At 36.7% G+C, this 15,463-nt stretch overlaps 1 protein-coding gene and 1 long non-coding RNA gene across 24 annotated transcripts in view; one reads left to right on the forward strand and one right to left on the reverse strand.

Moving 5' to 3' along the window:
* DEFB135 (defensin beta 135) overlaps window positions 1-15,463 on the forward strand; it is a 317,402-nt gene that overhangs the window by 268,440 nt on the left and 33,499 nt on the right. The gene's annotated exons all lie outside the window — the stretch shown is intronic.
* The window catches only part of LOC106782840 (uncharacterized), a 97,205-nt gene that overhangs the window by 15,216 nt on the left and 66,526 nt on the right, over window positions 1-15,463 (reverse strand). The gene's annotated exons all lie outside the window — the stretch shown is intronic.

Genomic DNA, 15,463 nt, shown 5'->3' on the forward strand with positions numbered 1-15,463 from the left:
CTGAAAACTGGATAAAAAGAACCCCCACGACAAGGGACAGTCCTGACGAAAGCAGAAGAGGCAGTAACTCTGGCTGGAGAGGAAAAAAGCCACCTTTGGGAGCAGTGGAGCTTCTCAGCTGGCCAGGCGGGAGCCAAGCTAAGGTATGCAGCCCTCCCTGGAGGAGTGAGGTCCGGAACGGGGGCAATACTGCTATAACCATCCTTCAGACTCAGCCCAACTGAGATGGGGGTCTTACTGTCTGGATTTGCTGGCTATTAACTGCAGCGAGGACACCCCAGAAAAGCTATCAGCTGACAGCTGAAAAGATCCGGGTCTTAAAGGGCCCACGCACAAACTCACTCATTGCAGCAACCTGAAATCACCAGAGAGAAGGCTGACTGTCCTTTGGTGAAACAAGACTCACCTGGTGGGCTCTGGGGTCATCTTGGTGAGAGGAGGATCCTCTCCTGTGACTGAGACATTGGTGGAGGCCATTGTTCTGAGCCGGTCCAGGTGTGCTGATCTGGACACTGGTGGGGGCCATTGAGGTTCATCCCTTGGGCTGTTAGCCCAGGGGTCTGCCACACCCACTAGAGCACAGATTTAATCCAGTTCAGCCAGGTCAGGCAACCTGCCCCAGGGACTGGCCCCACCTAACAGCAAGCCCTCAGGCTACTTTTCAGTCTGCATTGACTGAGTGCCTTGGTCCTCTACAGGCAGGCAAGGGTGTCTGCCTCTGTGGGGCAGGGCTTGTGTGAGGACCAGGTGAACTGTTGGGGGCATTGGGGCAGAGGTGGGGGCCTCTGCAGTGTGGTGGTGGGGTACGCTCCAGGGGGTTGAGAAATGTGCACGGACCGGGACTATGTTGACAGTGTATGTGGTCCAGAGAGGGGGTGAAGCTTATCAGCAGCAGAAGACTTGTGCATCACAAATAGCCATAAAAAGGATCAGCCCCACCTTCCAAAGCCTGAAACAACTGAGTGCCTCCATGCCAAGGGCTAGCCCCACTTAGCTGCACTCCTAAGAGAACTGACATCAGCCTTGTTGGCCTCAGGCCTATCACAACTGTATGCCCCTGAGCCTAGCAACCAGCTACACTGGGTACCAACCCAATCAAGAGGACACTTGCAATAAGAGTGTGCTAATAGACATTGTAGCCAACAGTGCTGAGGCCCCTCCAAACCGGATTTACAAACAGCTGGCCAGGGAAGGAAAAATCAGACTCCCTGGGTACCTGCAGTGGGAGCAACCCTGCCACAGCAGAAGAACACAAGTAGCCCACAAAGGGGTCACTCCTGGTTCTTATGGTCTGGTGATGAGAGGGAAGCACACTGTTGGGCCTCATAAGGCATCTCATACATAAGGCCACGTCTCCAAGATCAGGAGACATAGCCAATTCACCTAGTACAAAGAAAATAACACAGAGAAAGAGGCATAATGAGCAGGCAAAGGAATACTTTCCAAGCAAGGGAACACTACAAAACACTGGAAAAAGAACTAAATGAAACAGAAACTAGCGACCTCCTTGACAAGGAATTCAAACAAAATATAATGAGGATGCTCACAGATATGCAGAGAAGAATGGATGAACACAGTGAGCACATCAGCAAAGAATTGGAAGATATAAAAAAGAACCAATCAGAAATGAAGAATACAATACTTGAAATGAGAAATTCACTAGAGGGACTCAATAGCAGAGTAGAGGAAGAAGAAGAACGGATCAGCAAGCTAGACAAAAGATTAGAGGAAATCACGCAAGCAGAACAGAAAAGAGAAAAAAGAATTAGACAGAATGAGAACAGTGTAAGGGAACTCTGGGACAATATCAAGCATGCTAACATTTGGATTATAGGGGTCCCAGAAGGAGAAGAGAGAGACAAAGGGGCAGAAAATTTATTTGTCGAAATAATAGAGGAAAATTTTCCTCACCTGAGGAAGGAAACAGACATCCAAGTTCAGGAAGCACAGAGAGCTCCAAACAAGAGAAGCCCAAAGAGGCCCACATAAAGACATATTATAATCAAAATGTCTAAAATTAAAGACAAAGAGAGAATCCTAAAAGCAGCAAGAGAAAGGCCACAAGTGACATATAACGGGAAGCCCATCAGGCTGTCAGCAGACTTCTCAGCCGAGACCCTACAGGCGAGAAGAGCATGGCATGACATATTTGAAGTGCTAAAAGGAAAAAACCTAAAACCAAGAATACTCTATCCATCAAGGCTGTCATTCAGAATGGAAGGAGAGATAAAGAGCTTTCCAGACAAGCAAAAATTAAAGGAGTTTATCACTAAGAAGCCAGTTCTACAAGAAATGCTGAAGGGACTTATATAAGTGGGAAAGTAATGACCACAAATAGAGATAAAAGAAAAAAATTATCAAAAAACCCCAAAACAACAACAAGAAAAAACAGGCAATAAAATCACTTGTAAGGTAAAATCATACTAAAGGCAGCAGATCAACTACCTGTGAAGGTAATATGAAGGTTAAAAGACAAATGTACTAAAATTACCTATTTCAATGATAAGAGGGTAATGGATATACACACACTAAACAAAAGACTATATATGATGTGAAAAACATATAATGTGGGAGGAGGGGAGTGAAAAAGTAGAGCTTTTAGAAAGAGGTCAAGCTAAAGAGTCTATCTACTGAGTATAGACTGTTATATGCGTAGTATATTAAATAGGATCTTCATGGTAACCACAAACCAGAAACCTACAACAAGTAGGAAAAAAAGTAAGACAAAAGAAATCAAACATATTACTAAAGATGGCCATCAAACCACAAGTGAAGAGAGCAAGAGAAAAAGAAAGGAACTGAGAAGAACTACTAAAACACCCCCAAAAAAGAAAAAGTGACAAAATGGCAATAAATACATATTTATCAATAGCTACTTTAAATGCCAATGGATTAAATGTTCCAATCAAATGCCATAGGGTGGCCAACTGGATAGAAAAACAAGATCCAGGTATATGCTGCATACAAGAGACACACTTCAGACCTACAGACACTCACAAACTGAAAGTGAAAGGATGGAAAAAGATATTCCATGCAAATGGCAAAGAAAAGAAAGCAGGGGTAGCAATACTTATATCAGACAAAATAGACTTTAAATCAAAAACTGTAATAAGAGACAAAGACAGGCACTACATAATGATAAAGGGAACAGTCCAACAAGAAAATATAACACTTGTAAATATCTATGCACCCAACATAGGAGCACCTAAATATATAAAGCAATTATTAACAGACATAAGAGGAGAAATAGACAGTAACACAATAATAGTAGGGGACTTTAACACTCCACTTACACCAATGGATAGATCATCCAAACAGAAGATCGATAAGGAAACACTTGCCTTAAAGGACACATTAGACCAGATGGACTTAGTAGATATATACAGAACATTCCATCCAAAAACCACAGAATACACATTCTTTTCAAATGTCCATGGAACATTCTCCAGGATTGATCACATATTAGGCCACAAAACAAGTCTCACTAAATTTAAGATCGAAATAACACCATGCATCTTTTCCTACTACAAAGGTACGAAACTGGAAATCAACTACAGAAAGAAAACCAGAAAAGCCACAAAAATGTGGAGATTGAACAAAATGCTACTGAATAATGATTGGGTCAATGAAGAAATCAAAGAAGAAATAAAAAAATTCCTGGAGACAAATGAAAATGAAAACACGACATGCCAAAATCTGTGGGATACAGCAAAAGCGGTTCTACGAGGGAAGTTTATAGAAATTCAGGCCTACCTCAACAAAGAAGAAAAATCCAAAATAGACAATCTAAAAGTGCACCTAAAGGTACTGGAAAAAGAACAAACAAAGCCCAAAATCAGCAGAAGGAAGGATATAATAAAAATCAGAGCAGAAATCAATGAAATAGAGACTAAAAAAAAATAGAAAAATTTAATGAAACCAAGAGCTGGTTCTTTGAAAAGATAAACAAAATTGACAAACCCTTAGCTAGACTCACCAAGAAAAAAAGAGAGAAGGCTCAAATAAATAAAATCAGAAAAGAAAGAGGAGAGATTACAACAGACACCTCAGAAATACAAAAGATAATAAGAGAATACTATGAAAAGCTATACGCCAACAAATTGGATAATCTAGAAGAAATGGATAAATTCTTAGAAACATATAACCTTCCAAAACTGGACCAAGAAGATGTAGGAATAGACCGATCACCAGTAAGGAGATCAAAACAGCAATTAAAAACCTCCCAAAAAATAAAAGTCCAGGACCAGATGGCTTCCCTGGTGAATTCTACCAAACATTCAAACAAGATTTAATACCTATCCTTGTCAAACTCTTTCAAAAAATTGAGGAGGAGGGGAGGCTTCCTAACTCCTTCTACGAAGCAAACATTATCCTGATACCAAAACCAGACAAGGACAACACAAAAAAAGAAAATTACAGGCCAATATCACTGATGAACATCGATGCAAAAATCCTCAACAAAATACTAGCAAATCGAATACAACAATACATTTAAAAGATCATACATCATGATCAAGTGGGTTTCATTCCGGAGATGCAGGGATGGTTCAACATCCACAAATCTATCAATGTGATACACCACATTAACAAAATGAAGAATAAAAATCACATGATCATCTCAATAGATGCAGAGAAAGCATTTGACAAGATACAGCATCCATTTATGATAAAAACTCTAAATAAATTGGGTATAGAAGGAAAATACCTCAACATAACAAAGGCTACATCTGACAAACCCACAACAAATATCATTCTCAATGGAGAAAAACTGAAAGCTATCCCTCTAAGAACAGGAACCAGACAAGGATGCCCACTGTCACCACTCTTATTTAATATAGTATTGGAAGTCCCAGCCAGAGCAATCAGGCAAGAAAAACAAATAAAAGGGATCCACATTGGAAAAGAAGAAGTGAAACTGTCACTCTTTGCAGACGACATGATTTTATATCTAGACAACCCTAAAGAATCCACTAAAAAACTTTTAGAAATAATAAAGGAATACAGTCAAGTTGCGGGATACAAAATCAATGTACAAAAATCGGTTGCGTTTCTATATACTAACAATGAAGTAGCAGAAAGAAAAATTAAGAATACAATCCCATTTACAATTGCAACAAAAAGAATAAAATACCTAGGAATAAGCTTAACGAAAGAGGTGAAAGATCTGTACACCGAAAACTATAAAACATTGTTGAAACAAATCGAAGAAGACACAAAGAAATGGAAAGATATTCTGTGCTCTTGGATTGGAAGAATTAATATTGTTAAAATGTCCATATTTCCTAAAGCAATCTATAGATTCAATGCAATCCCTATCAAAGTTCCAACAACACTTTTTACAGAAATAGAACAAAGAATCCTAAAATTTATATGGAACAACAAAAGACCCCGAATAGCCAAAGGATTCCTGAGAAAAAAGAACAAAGCTGGAGGTATCACACTCCCTGATTTCAAATTATACTACAAAGCCATAGTAACCAAAACAGCATGGTACTGGCACAAAAACAGACACATAGATCAATGGAACAAAATTGAGAGCCCAGAAGTAAACCCACATGTTTATGGACAGCTAATATTTGACAAGGGAGCCAAGAGCATACGATGGAGAAAGGACAGTCTCTTCAATAAATGGTGTTGGGAAAACTTGACAGCCACATGCAAAAGAATGAAAGTAGACCATTCCCGTACACCATGCACAAAAATCAACTCAAAATGGATTAAAGACTTGAATGTAAGATCCGAAACCATGAGGCTTCTAGAAGAAAACATAGGCAGTAAGCTCTATGACATTGGTCTGAGCAGCATATTTTCAAGTCCCATGTCTGACTGGGCAAGGGAAACAAAAGAAAAAATGAACAAATGGGACTACGTGAAACTAAAAAGTTTCTGCACAGGAAAGGAAACCATCAACAAAACGAAAAGACAACCTAACAACTGGGAGAAGATATTTGCAAACCACGTATCAGATAAGGGGTTAATATCCAAAATATACAAAGAACTCATACAGCTCAACAACCAAAAAACCAACAATTCAATTAGAAAATGGGCAAAAGATCTGAACAGAGATTTCTCCAAAGAAGAAATACAGATGGCCAACAGGCACATGAAAAGATGCTCAACATCATTAGCTATCAGGGAAATGCAAATCAAAACTACAATGAGGTATCACCTCACTCTGGTCAGAATGGCTATAATTAACAAGACAGGAAACAACAAATGTTGGAGAGGGTGTGGAGAGAAGGGAACCCTTGTTCACTGCTGGTGGCAGTGCAAACTGGTGCAGCCACTATGGAAAGCAGTTTGGAGTATTCTCAGAAAATTAAGAATAGATCTACCATATGATCCAGCTATTCCACTGCTGGGTATTTATCCAAAGAACTTGAAAACACAAAGGCATAAAGATACTTGCACCCCTATGTTCATTGCGGCATTATACACAATAACCAAGACATGGAAGCAACCTAGGTGCCCATCAAGGGACGAATGGATAAAGAAGATGTGGTATTTATACACGATGGACTCAGCCATAAGAAATGACGAAATCCAGCCATTTGTGACAACATGGATGGACCTTGAGGGTATTATGCTGAGTGAAATAAGTCAGTGGGAGAAAGTCAAGTACCATATGAGCTCACTCATAAGTAGAAGATAAAAACGACAAAAAAAAAACCCCACATAGCATTGGAGATTGGACTGGTGGTTATCATTGGGGAAGGGGGGAGGGCAAAAGGGGTGATTAGGGTCACATGTGAGGGGATGCACTATAATTAGTGTTCGGGTGGTGAACATGATGTAATGTATCCAGAATTTGAAATATGATGTACATCCAAAACAAAAATTAAAAAAAAATTAAAAAGAAAAAGAGAAAGGAATATGATCAACTATTGAGTTTCTAGAAGTAGGTACCCAGTTGGTAAGGTGTCTTGAACCTATGTGAAGAACATGTGAGATAGAGAAGTTAAGACTGGGGATGTTAGGAAAGTGGGTGGCTGAATTTAAAGACTCAATATCATTAAGATATTATAATCTTCTTTTGTGGATATCTGCAAAGCTTAGAGAGAGCCCTACTTTGATGTTTTTTCACCTACAAGGGTATAAATCCACAGCCCTGTCGTCCAATTGACCACAGCTAATTGGACGGGATGTTGATGTCTGACCTAAAAGGAGACAATCAGATACTCTCTCAGAATATGACAGCCTCTCTTCTCTACCAAGAGGGTTTATGAGAGAATTCAAGTCAGCAAATAGAGAAGAATGAAGTTGATGTACAGAAAGAAGCTGTTTGGTTTCTTTGTAATTTCATTCACTGTCTTGAGCTGCCTCTTGCTAGGTTCTTGCCTTAGGTTATAGTAAATATATACATGTTCCTATAACAAATTCTACCTTCAGCACTACTTTAAAAATGCATGAGTATGGTAGGGGATAGACTAGCTTTATTTTATCCAAAGAGCACAGCTAAGGCAAAATAATAGATTTTGCAGGGAGGCAGATATTGAAATATTTAGATTTCTTTTTCCCTAGGCAGATAAAACTTTTAAACAACAGAATAGGTGACCTTGTGAGCATTCCCATTACCAGTAATCTTCATCAAGGGGCTATGTGACCTCCTGACAGAGAAGTCATTGAGAAGACTTCAGTGTTAAGTGGGAGGATAAACTGTGTACAGGCAATCTGACTTCCAACACTAAAATCGAAGAGTAGAGTACAAAGAAGAGTGAATCTGAAAGTGACAAGTCTTTGTCACAATGCTTTGTGTTAACAATGTATAAGTAAGTAATGTTTTTAATGTTGCAGACATGTCAGGAGCACAGATAATGCCAGCATAAAATATTTTCAAAAGGGCAGAAGGAAAACTTTTGAGAAGGTTATTTTAGTAATACATTAGATAATTTATTGTGAAACATCACATTGCCTTGGAGGTCATGCAACTCCATGTCAATGAATAAAAGACAAACGATTAGAAGGAAATAATTACAGAACGAACTTTACACAAGAACATAAGTCCCACTTATGCTTGTTGTCCTAGAGTAGTATATACATTTGCATACTTTAAAAGCTGTTACCTGAGGGTGTGGCTTCCAATCAGCCTAAATCTAGGTGCTGACTGAGATCCTCCTCTTTGAGACACTGACAGGTCGTGGCACATACTCAACTACTGGGAGCCACTAAAGATAAAATAGATTTCTCAGAAAATTACAAAAGTTTGAGATAACCAACAACTAGGGTAAAGTTGAACAATAAGATTCATCTCCCACACAAAGCTGCTTCTTCAAGACTGGGAGAGGTGACTCTTATTTTATGCATAGAAAGCAACATAGAGAGTCAAGGAAAATAAACAAAAGAATATGTTCCCAACAAAATAAAAAGCTAAAACTTCAGAAGATGTTCTTAATGAAATGGAAATAAGTGATTCACCCAATAAAGAACTCAAAAAAAAATTGACCATAAAGATGCTCACCAAGCTTGCGAGAAGAATGAATGACCATAGTGAGAACTTCAACAAACAGAGAGAAAATATAAGAAAGTAGCAAATAGAAGTCACAGAGCTGAAGAATACAATAACTGAACTAAAAAATACACTACTGAGGTTTAACCATGGACTAGATGAAGCAGAAGAAAAGATCAGTGAATTCAAAGGGCAGTGGAACTCACCCAATCAGAGCAGTAAATGAAAAAAGTGAAGATAGCTTAAGAGACTTATGGAAAAACATCCCTAACCAAGGGAAGAAAACAGACATCCAGATCAAGGAAGCCTACAGAGTTCCAATTAAGAGGAATTCAAAGAGATCCACACCAAGAGACATTATAATTAAAATATCAAAAGTTAAAGACAAAGAGAGGATCTTAAAAGCAGCAACTTTAAAAAATCAACTTGTTAGGGCCAGCCCCAGTGGCCTAGTGGTTAAGTTCAGCACACTCCATTTTAGAGGCCTGGGTTCGTTTCCTGGGTGTGGACCTACACCATTCATCTGCCAGTGGCCATGCTGTCATGGTGGCTCACATACAAAAACAGGAAGATTGGCAACAGACATTAGCCCAGGGTGAATCTCCTCAGCAAAAAGAGGAAGATTGGCAATAGATGTTGGCTCAGGGCAAAGCTTTGTCAGCAAATACAACAACAACAAGAAAACTCGTAGCATACATGGGAACCCCCATAAGACTATCAGCAGATTCCTCAGCTGAAATTTTGCAGGTCACATGGGAGTGGCATGAAAGAAAAAAACTTCCAACCAAGAATACTCTATCTCACAAACTTGTCATTCAGAGTTAAAGGAGAGATAAAGAAATTTCCAGGGGCAGGCCCCATGGCCGAGTGGTTAAGTTCTTGCACTCTGCTTCAGTGGCCTGGGGTTTCACTGGTTCTGATCCCAGGTGCAGACATGGCACCACTCATCAGGCCATGCTGAAGTGACTTCCCACATAGCACAGCCAGAAGGACCTAGAACTAGAATATACAACTATGTATTTGGGGAGGGGGGGAGTTGGGGAGTAGAAGGATGAAAAAAATGAAGAAGATTGGCAACAGTTGTTAGCTCAGGTGACAATCTTTAAAAAAAAAGAAAGAAATTTCCAGACAAGCAAAAGTTAAAGGAGGTCATCATCACTAGCCTGGCCTTACAAGAAATGTTAAAGGGACTTGTTTATGCTGAAACAAAAGGACACTAATCATTAATAAGAAAACTCATGAAAGTATAAATCTCACTGGTAAAGGTAAATATATAGCAAAATTCAGAATAATCTAACATAGAGGTGGTGGATTAAACACTTATAAAGCTAATATGAAGGTTAAAAGGCAAAAGTAATAAAGACTATTATAAGTACAATATTTGTTGAGGGATACACAAGATAAAAAGACGTAAATTGTGACACCAAAAACATAAAAGAGAGGGAGTAAAAACATAGAGCTATAAAATGCATTCAAACTAATGTTGATATCAACTTAAACTTATAAATTTAAGTATTTACATATAAGCCTCATGGTAACCACAAAGCAAAAATGTATAGTAGATACACAAAAGGTAAAGAGAAAGGAATTTAAGCACATCACCACAGAAAATCATCAAACCACAAATGAAGAAAACCATAGAAGAAGAAAGGAGCAGAAGAACTACAAAACAGTGAGAAAACAATTAACAAAATGGCAATAAATACATACCTATCAATGGCTATTTTAAATGTAAATGCATTAAATTCTCCAATCAAAAGACATAGAGTAACTGAATGGATTAAAAACAAGCACCACCTATATATTACTAAAAGAGACTCACTTCAGATGTAAGGGCACACACAGACTGAAGGTAAAAGGATGGAAAAGTCCATGCAAATGGAAACCAAAATAAAGCTGGGGAGGTTATACTTATGTCAGAAAAATAGACTTTAAAACAAAGACTATAATAAGAGAAAAAGGAAGGTCATTACATAATTATAAAGAGGTCAATTGAAAAAGAGGATATAATATCAATAAATATTTATGCTCCCAACATAGGAGCATCTAAATATATACAGGTATACTTAGTTTTATTGTGCTTCACTTTATTGCACTTCATGTATATTGCATTTTTTACAAGACCCTTCACCAGCAAAAAGATTATGCCTCATTCAAGGCTCAGATGATGGTTAGCATTTTTTAGCAATAAAGAATTTTTTAATTAAGGTACATACATTGTTTTTTTAGACAGAATTCTATTGTACTCTTAACAGACTACAGTATGGTGTAAAAATAACTTTCATATACACTGGAAACTAAAAAATTAGTATGTCTCACTTTTTTGTGATATTCACTTTGTTGCAATGGCCTAGAATTAAACCTGCAGTATCTCCAATGTATGCCTGTAAAGCAATATTAACAGAATTAAAGGGGAAATAGACAGCATACGATAATAAAAGGGGACTTTACTACCCAATTCATCAATGGATACGTCACCCAGACAGAAAATTAATAAAAAAGCATTGCTCTTAAGTGACACATTAGACCAGATTAACTTAGGTAATACATAGCACTCCATCCAAAAGCAACAGAATACACATTCTTCTCAAGCACATGTGGAAGATTCTTCAGGAAGATCATATGTTAGGCTAAAAAACAAGTTTTAATAAATTTAATAAGATTGAAATCATATCAAGCATATTTTCCAACCACAATGATATAAAACTAGAAATCAATTACAAGAAGAAAACTGGAAAATTCAGTTATATGGAGATTAAAGAACATGCTCCTGAACAATCAATATGTCAAAGAAGAAATCAAAATGGAAATAAAAAAATACCTTAGGATAAATGAAAACAGAAATACAACATACCAAAATTTATGGGATGTGGCAAAAGAAATTATAAGAGGGAAGTTCATAGTGATACATGCATACTTCAAGAAAGAAGAAAAATCACAAATAAACAACCTAAGTTTACACGTCAAATAAATAGAAAAAGAAGAACAAACTAAGCCCAAAGTTAGTAGAAGGAAGGAAATAACAAAAATCAGAGCAGAAATAAATGAAATAGAGATTAAAAGACAATAGGAAAGATAAATGAAAAGAAGAGATGCTTTTTGAAAAGATAACAAAATAGACAAATCTTTATCTAAGACTCACCAAAAAAAAAGATGGAGCACTCAAAATCAGAAATGAAAGAGGAGACACAACAACTGATATCGTAGAAATACAAAGGCTCACAGGAGATTACTATGAAAAATTATATGCCAAAAAATTGGATAACCTAGAAGAAATCGATAAATTTTTAGAAACATACAAAGGACCAAGACTGAATCATGAAGAAATAGAAAATCTAAACAGAACAATTATCAAAAAGAAGAACTACCAAGTGTTGGCATAGCTTGAATGTGGAGAAAAGGGAACTCTTGTGCACCGTCAGTGGGAATATAAATCACTGCAGCTATTATGGGAAACAGGATAGAGGTTCCTCAAAAAATTAAAAACAGAACTACCATATGATCCAGCAATTCCACTTCTGGGTCTTTATCTCAAGAAAATAAAACACTAACTCAAAAAGATATATGCACCCTCATGTTCATTGCAGCATTATTCACAATAGCCAAGATATGGAAACAACCTAAGTGTCCGTGGATGGATAAATGGATAAAGAAGATGTGGTATATATATATATATATATACAGTGGAATATTATTCAGATATAAAAAAGAATGAAATCTTGCCATTTGCAACAACGTGAATGGGCCTTGAGCTAAGTGAAATATATCAGAGAAAGACAAATACCATATGATCTCTCTTATGAGGTCATGTGTCACTTAATGACATGGATACTTTCTGACAAATGTGTCAGTAGGTGATTTCATCATTGTGAGAACACCATAGAGTATACTTATAACACAAAGCCAGGTGGTATAGCCTACTACACACCGAGGCTATATGGTACTAATCTTATGGGACCACTGTCATAAACGTGATTCATCATTGACTGAAATGTTTTGAGGCACATGACTGTATGTGGAATGTAAAAAAAACTAAAGAAACAAACAAAACGAAAACAAGCAAACTGAAAAAATGAAGCTCACGGATACAGAGGTGGGGGGCTGGGGATGGGCAAAATGGGTAAAGGGGGTTAAAAAGTACAAATTGCCAACTCTAAAATAAATAAGTCATGGGGATGTAATGTGCAGCATGGGGACCACACTTAATAATACTGTATGGTATATTTGAAAGTTGCTGAGAGAGTAGATGTTGAAAGTTTTCATCATAAGAAAAAAATATAACTATGAACGGTGATGCATGTTAACTAGATTCATTGTGGTGATCATTTCACAATATGTACAGATATTGAATCTTTATGTTGTACACCTGAAACTAATATAATGTTTTATGTCAATGATATATATATATTGAAAAAAAGTCCCGGAAAAACTCTGAAGTCATTAGTTCCAATTGATATTGATTATGAAAACGAGTTTCCCTAATAGGGGTTTAAATATTTTCAGTACATTTTGCTTATTATGACTAGGAAGTGAATAATTAACTTTAGAAATGTGTTAATCACAGTTGTAAGAAAAATGGTAATACTTAAAGGGTTAAATTAGAAACTATATTTAGTAATAATAAATGCCAAATATGAATGCTAATGTTTGACAAGCATTGTAGAAAAAGTCTCATTTATTTATAATAACCTCTTAAATAGGTATTATTATCAATTTACAGGTGAGAGAAAAGGCTCAAAAAGTTAAGTTTCTTGATTAAAGACACAGAAGCGTAACAAAAATTTATACTCAGGTCTATCTGGGTCAAGGTGAGTAATGCCGGCTGCTGTAATCAATGACCAAAAAATCCTAGTGGATTAAAAGAACAAAGTGCTATTTCTCCCTCATTTCAAGATTCACTGTGACTGCTTGGTAGGATAGGGAGATGTCTGCACGTATAAACTCTCAGGATTCCAGGCTCCCTTCATCTAGCAGCATCACTGACTCCTAAAGCCTTAGAGTTGTGCTAGATTTTCTTCACTGAGTTAGTCAATGAAGAGAGAGAACCTGGAGGATTGCATGAGTTTGGAGGCCAAGCCTGGAAGTGGCATTCACCACTTTCACTGGCCAAAGCCCTGTTACGTAGGGCCACCTACCAGTAAGGGGTGGGAAATATCTTTCATGTGCCTGGTTGGCACAGCCCCAACTACTTATCCCGAATATTTCATTTTCTAATTAATCATTATAACTACCTGTACGCATTGTGTTGTAAGCAGTCAAGGCTTTATTCTTTTTATTTAGAAAAAAATAGAGAAAAAGTGCAATTATCTGGTCTTAAGCACACAAGGTTAAGTGAATACACTCAGCTAGTGAGGCTTTTCAAAAACAAATGACCAGAATACAAATTATTCAAAGTTTTAAACATTAAGGAATTGGGCTCTTTGCCAAATCCAAGGGAAAAAAGTCTTTTTGAAAAGCATAATATATTCAGGTTATTTTATCACATATATTTATAGATTGAAGAAAATTAAAACACTTGGTTATTTTACTTAAATATGATTTGTGTACATGGCTTGAAATTAGTGGATCATCCCAAACTTCATGAGACCATTTCTGTATCTGAATGTTTGAACATTTTGATTATATTTGACTTATCAACCTGTACAATGAAAAGCAAGAACTATATTTTTATGGCACATGGCAAAAAAACACATAAAATAAATTTATTTTTGTCTTTTTACATTTTATAAATTTTTTTAAAATTAAAGTAACATTTATATACCATAAAAATGCTTTATTTCTTCAAACCTACAAACAAGGAAAATATAGTCTGATAAATCCAAGATTTGTAAAAACTATGCACAAAACCCAAGGTATTTTGAAAAGAGGAAAGGTTGATATAAGTAACAGTTTTTAAAATTAACTTTTTTCTATTGTCATTTACACATCAGTATATAGACACTAATTGAAAATATGCTAAATGTGTTAATTAACTAGATGATGGGAATATTTTCAGAGTAAAAAAGAAAAAAAGGGAAAATATGCTATAACCATAATGATGTCTCGAAAAGTAGTTTAATACTTTCTAAATGGATTTCCTCCACGTTCACTGTATAAAATAGCTGTCAATACTGAGCAAATACAATTAGCAATAATGTTTAATTACCTTTAAACAAAAATAAAGAGATTTTCTCCCTCAACATGTTTCAAATATCAAAACCTATACTTACAACAATTTAAAACTACCAGCAGTCTAAATATTTAAAATAAAAACCTTTAGGAACTTCTCAAATGTTCTTTGTATTTCAGATACATCATCCTCCTCATCTAGTGAGGACTCCTTCTGAGATTTTTTCATCTCTCTTACTGGATGGCTTTTTCTTGCTGTTGGCTTCAGGCTTGTCTTTGTTTTTCTCCTTGTTATCTCTATCATGTTGTGGCTTATTGTTGTCTTGAACAATAGATCCATAAATTCCTCAGACCTCCCCTCTCCACATACTCAGCTGATGATCCTGTTTTTTTAATCACTGAGAATATACAAGTGAACAGAAGAGAATTTCCATTCTCTCACCAATATGTCTACTACGCACTTGCATTCATACCCCTTTTCTGTCACTGTAGATGAATTGCCTGTGTTCTAGAGGCCACTTAATTCCATCATATATCTTCTACTCGAAAGCTTCACTCCTGGGATTGTCCCTTTCTCTCTTGCATCACCGTTTTTCTCTCCCTTATTAGATCATTGACATGAGCATTCAAATTAGCTGTAATATCTCTCATGTGAAAATCTTTCTCTCTTGACTGAAGTTTCCTTTGGTACCAATCCTTCAGAAATTACTTGAAAGTTATCTACATTTTTTCTCTTAATCCTCATGTTCACAAATCCTTTAAATATCAGTCAGTTGTTCATTCCAGTTCTTCTTTTGATACCATTGTACTCTAAGTCATAAATGGCTCCCACATTGCTAGCGCTGGTGGTAATTTCTAGGTCTTCATTTTAATTATCAACAGCATTTGACACAATTTATCACTCTCTCC

The sequence above is a fragment of the Equus caballus genome, chromosome 2 (assembly GCF_041296265.1).
Source record: "Equus caballus isolate H_3958 breed thoroughbred chromosome 2, TB-T2T, whole genome shotgun sequence".
NCBI lineage: Eukaryota > Metazoa > Chordata > Mammalia > Perissodactyla > Equidae > Equus > Equus caballus.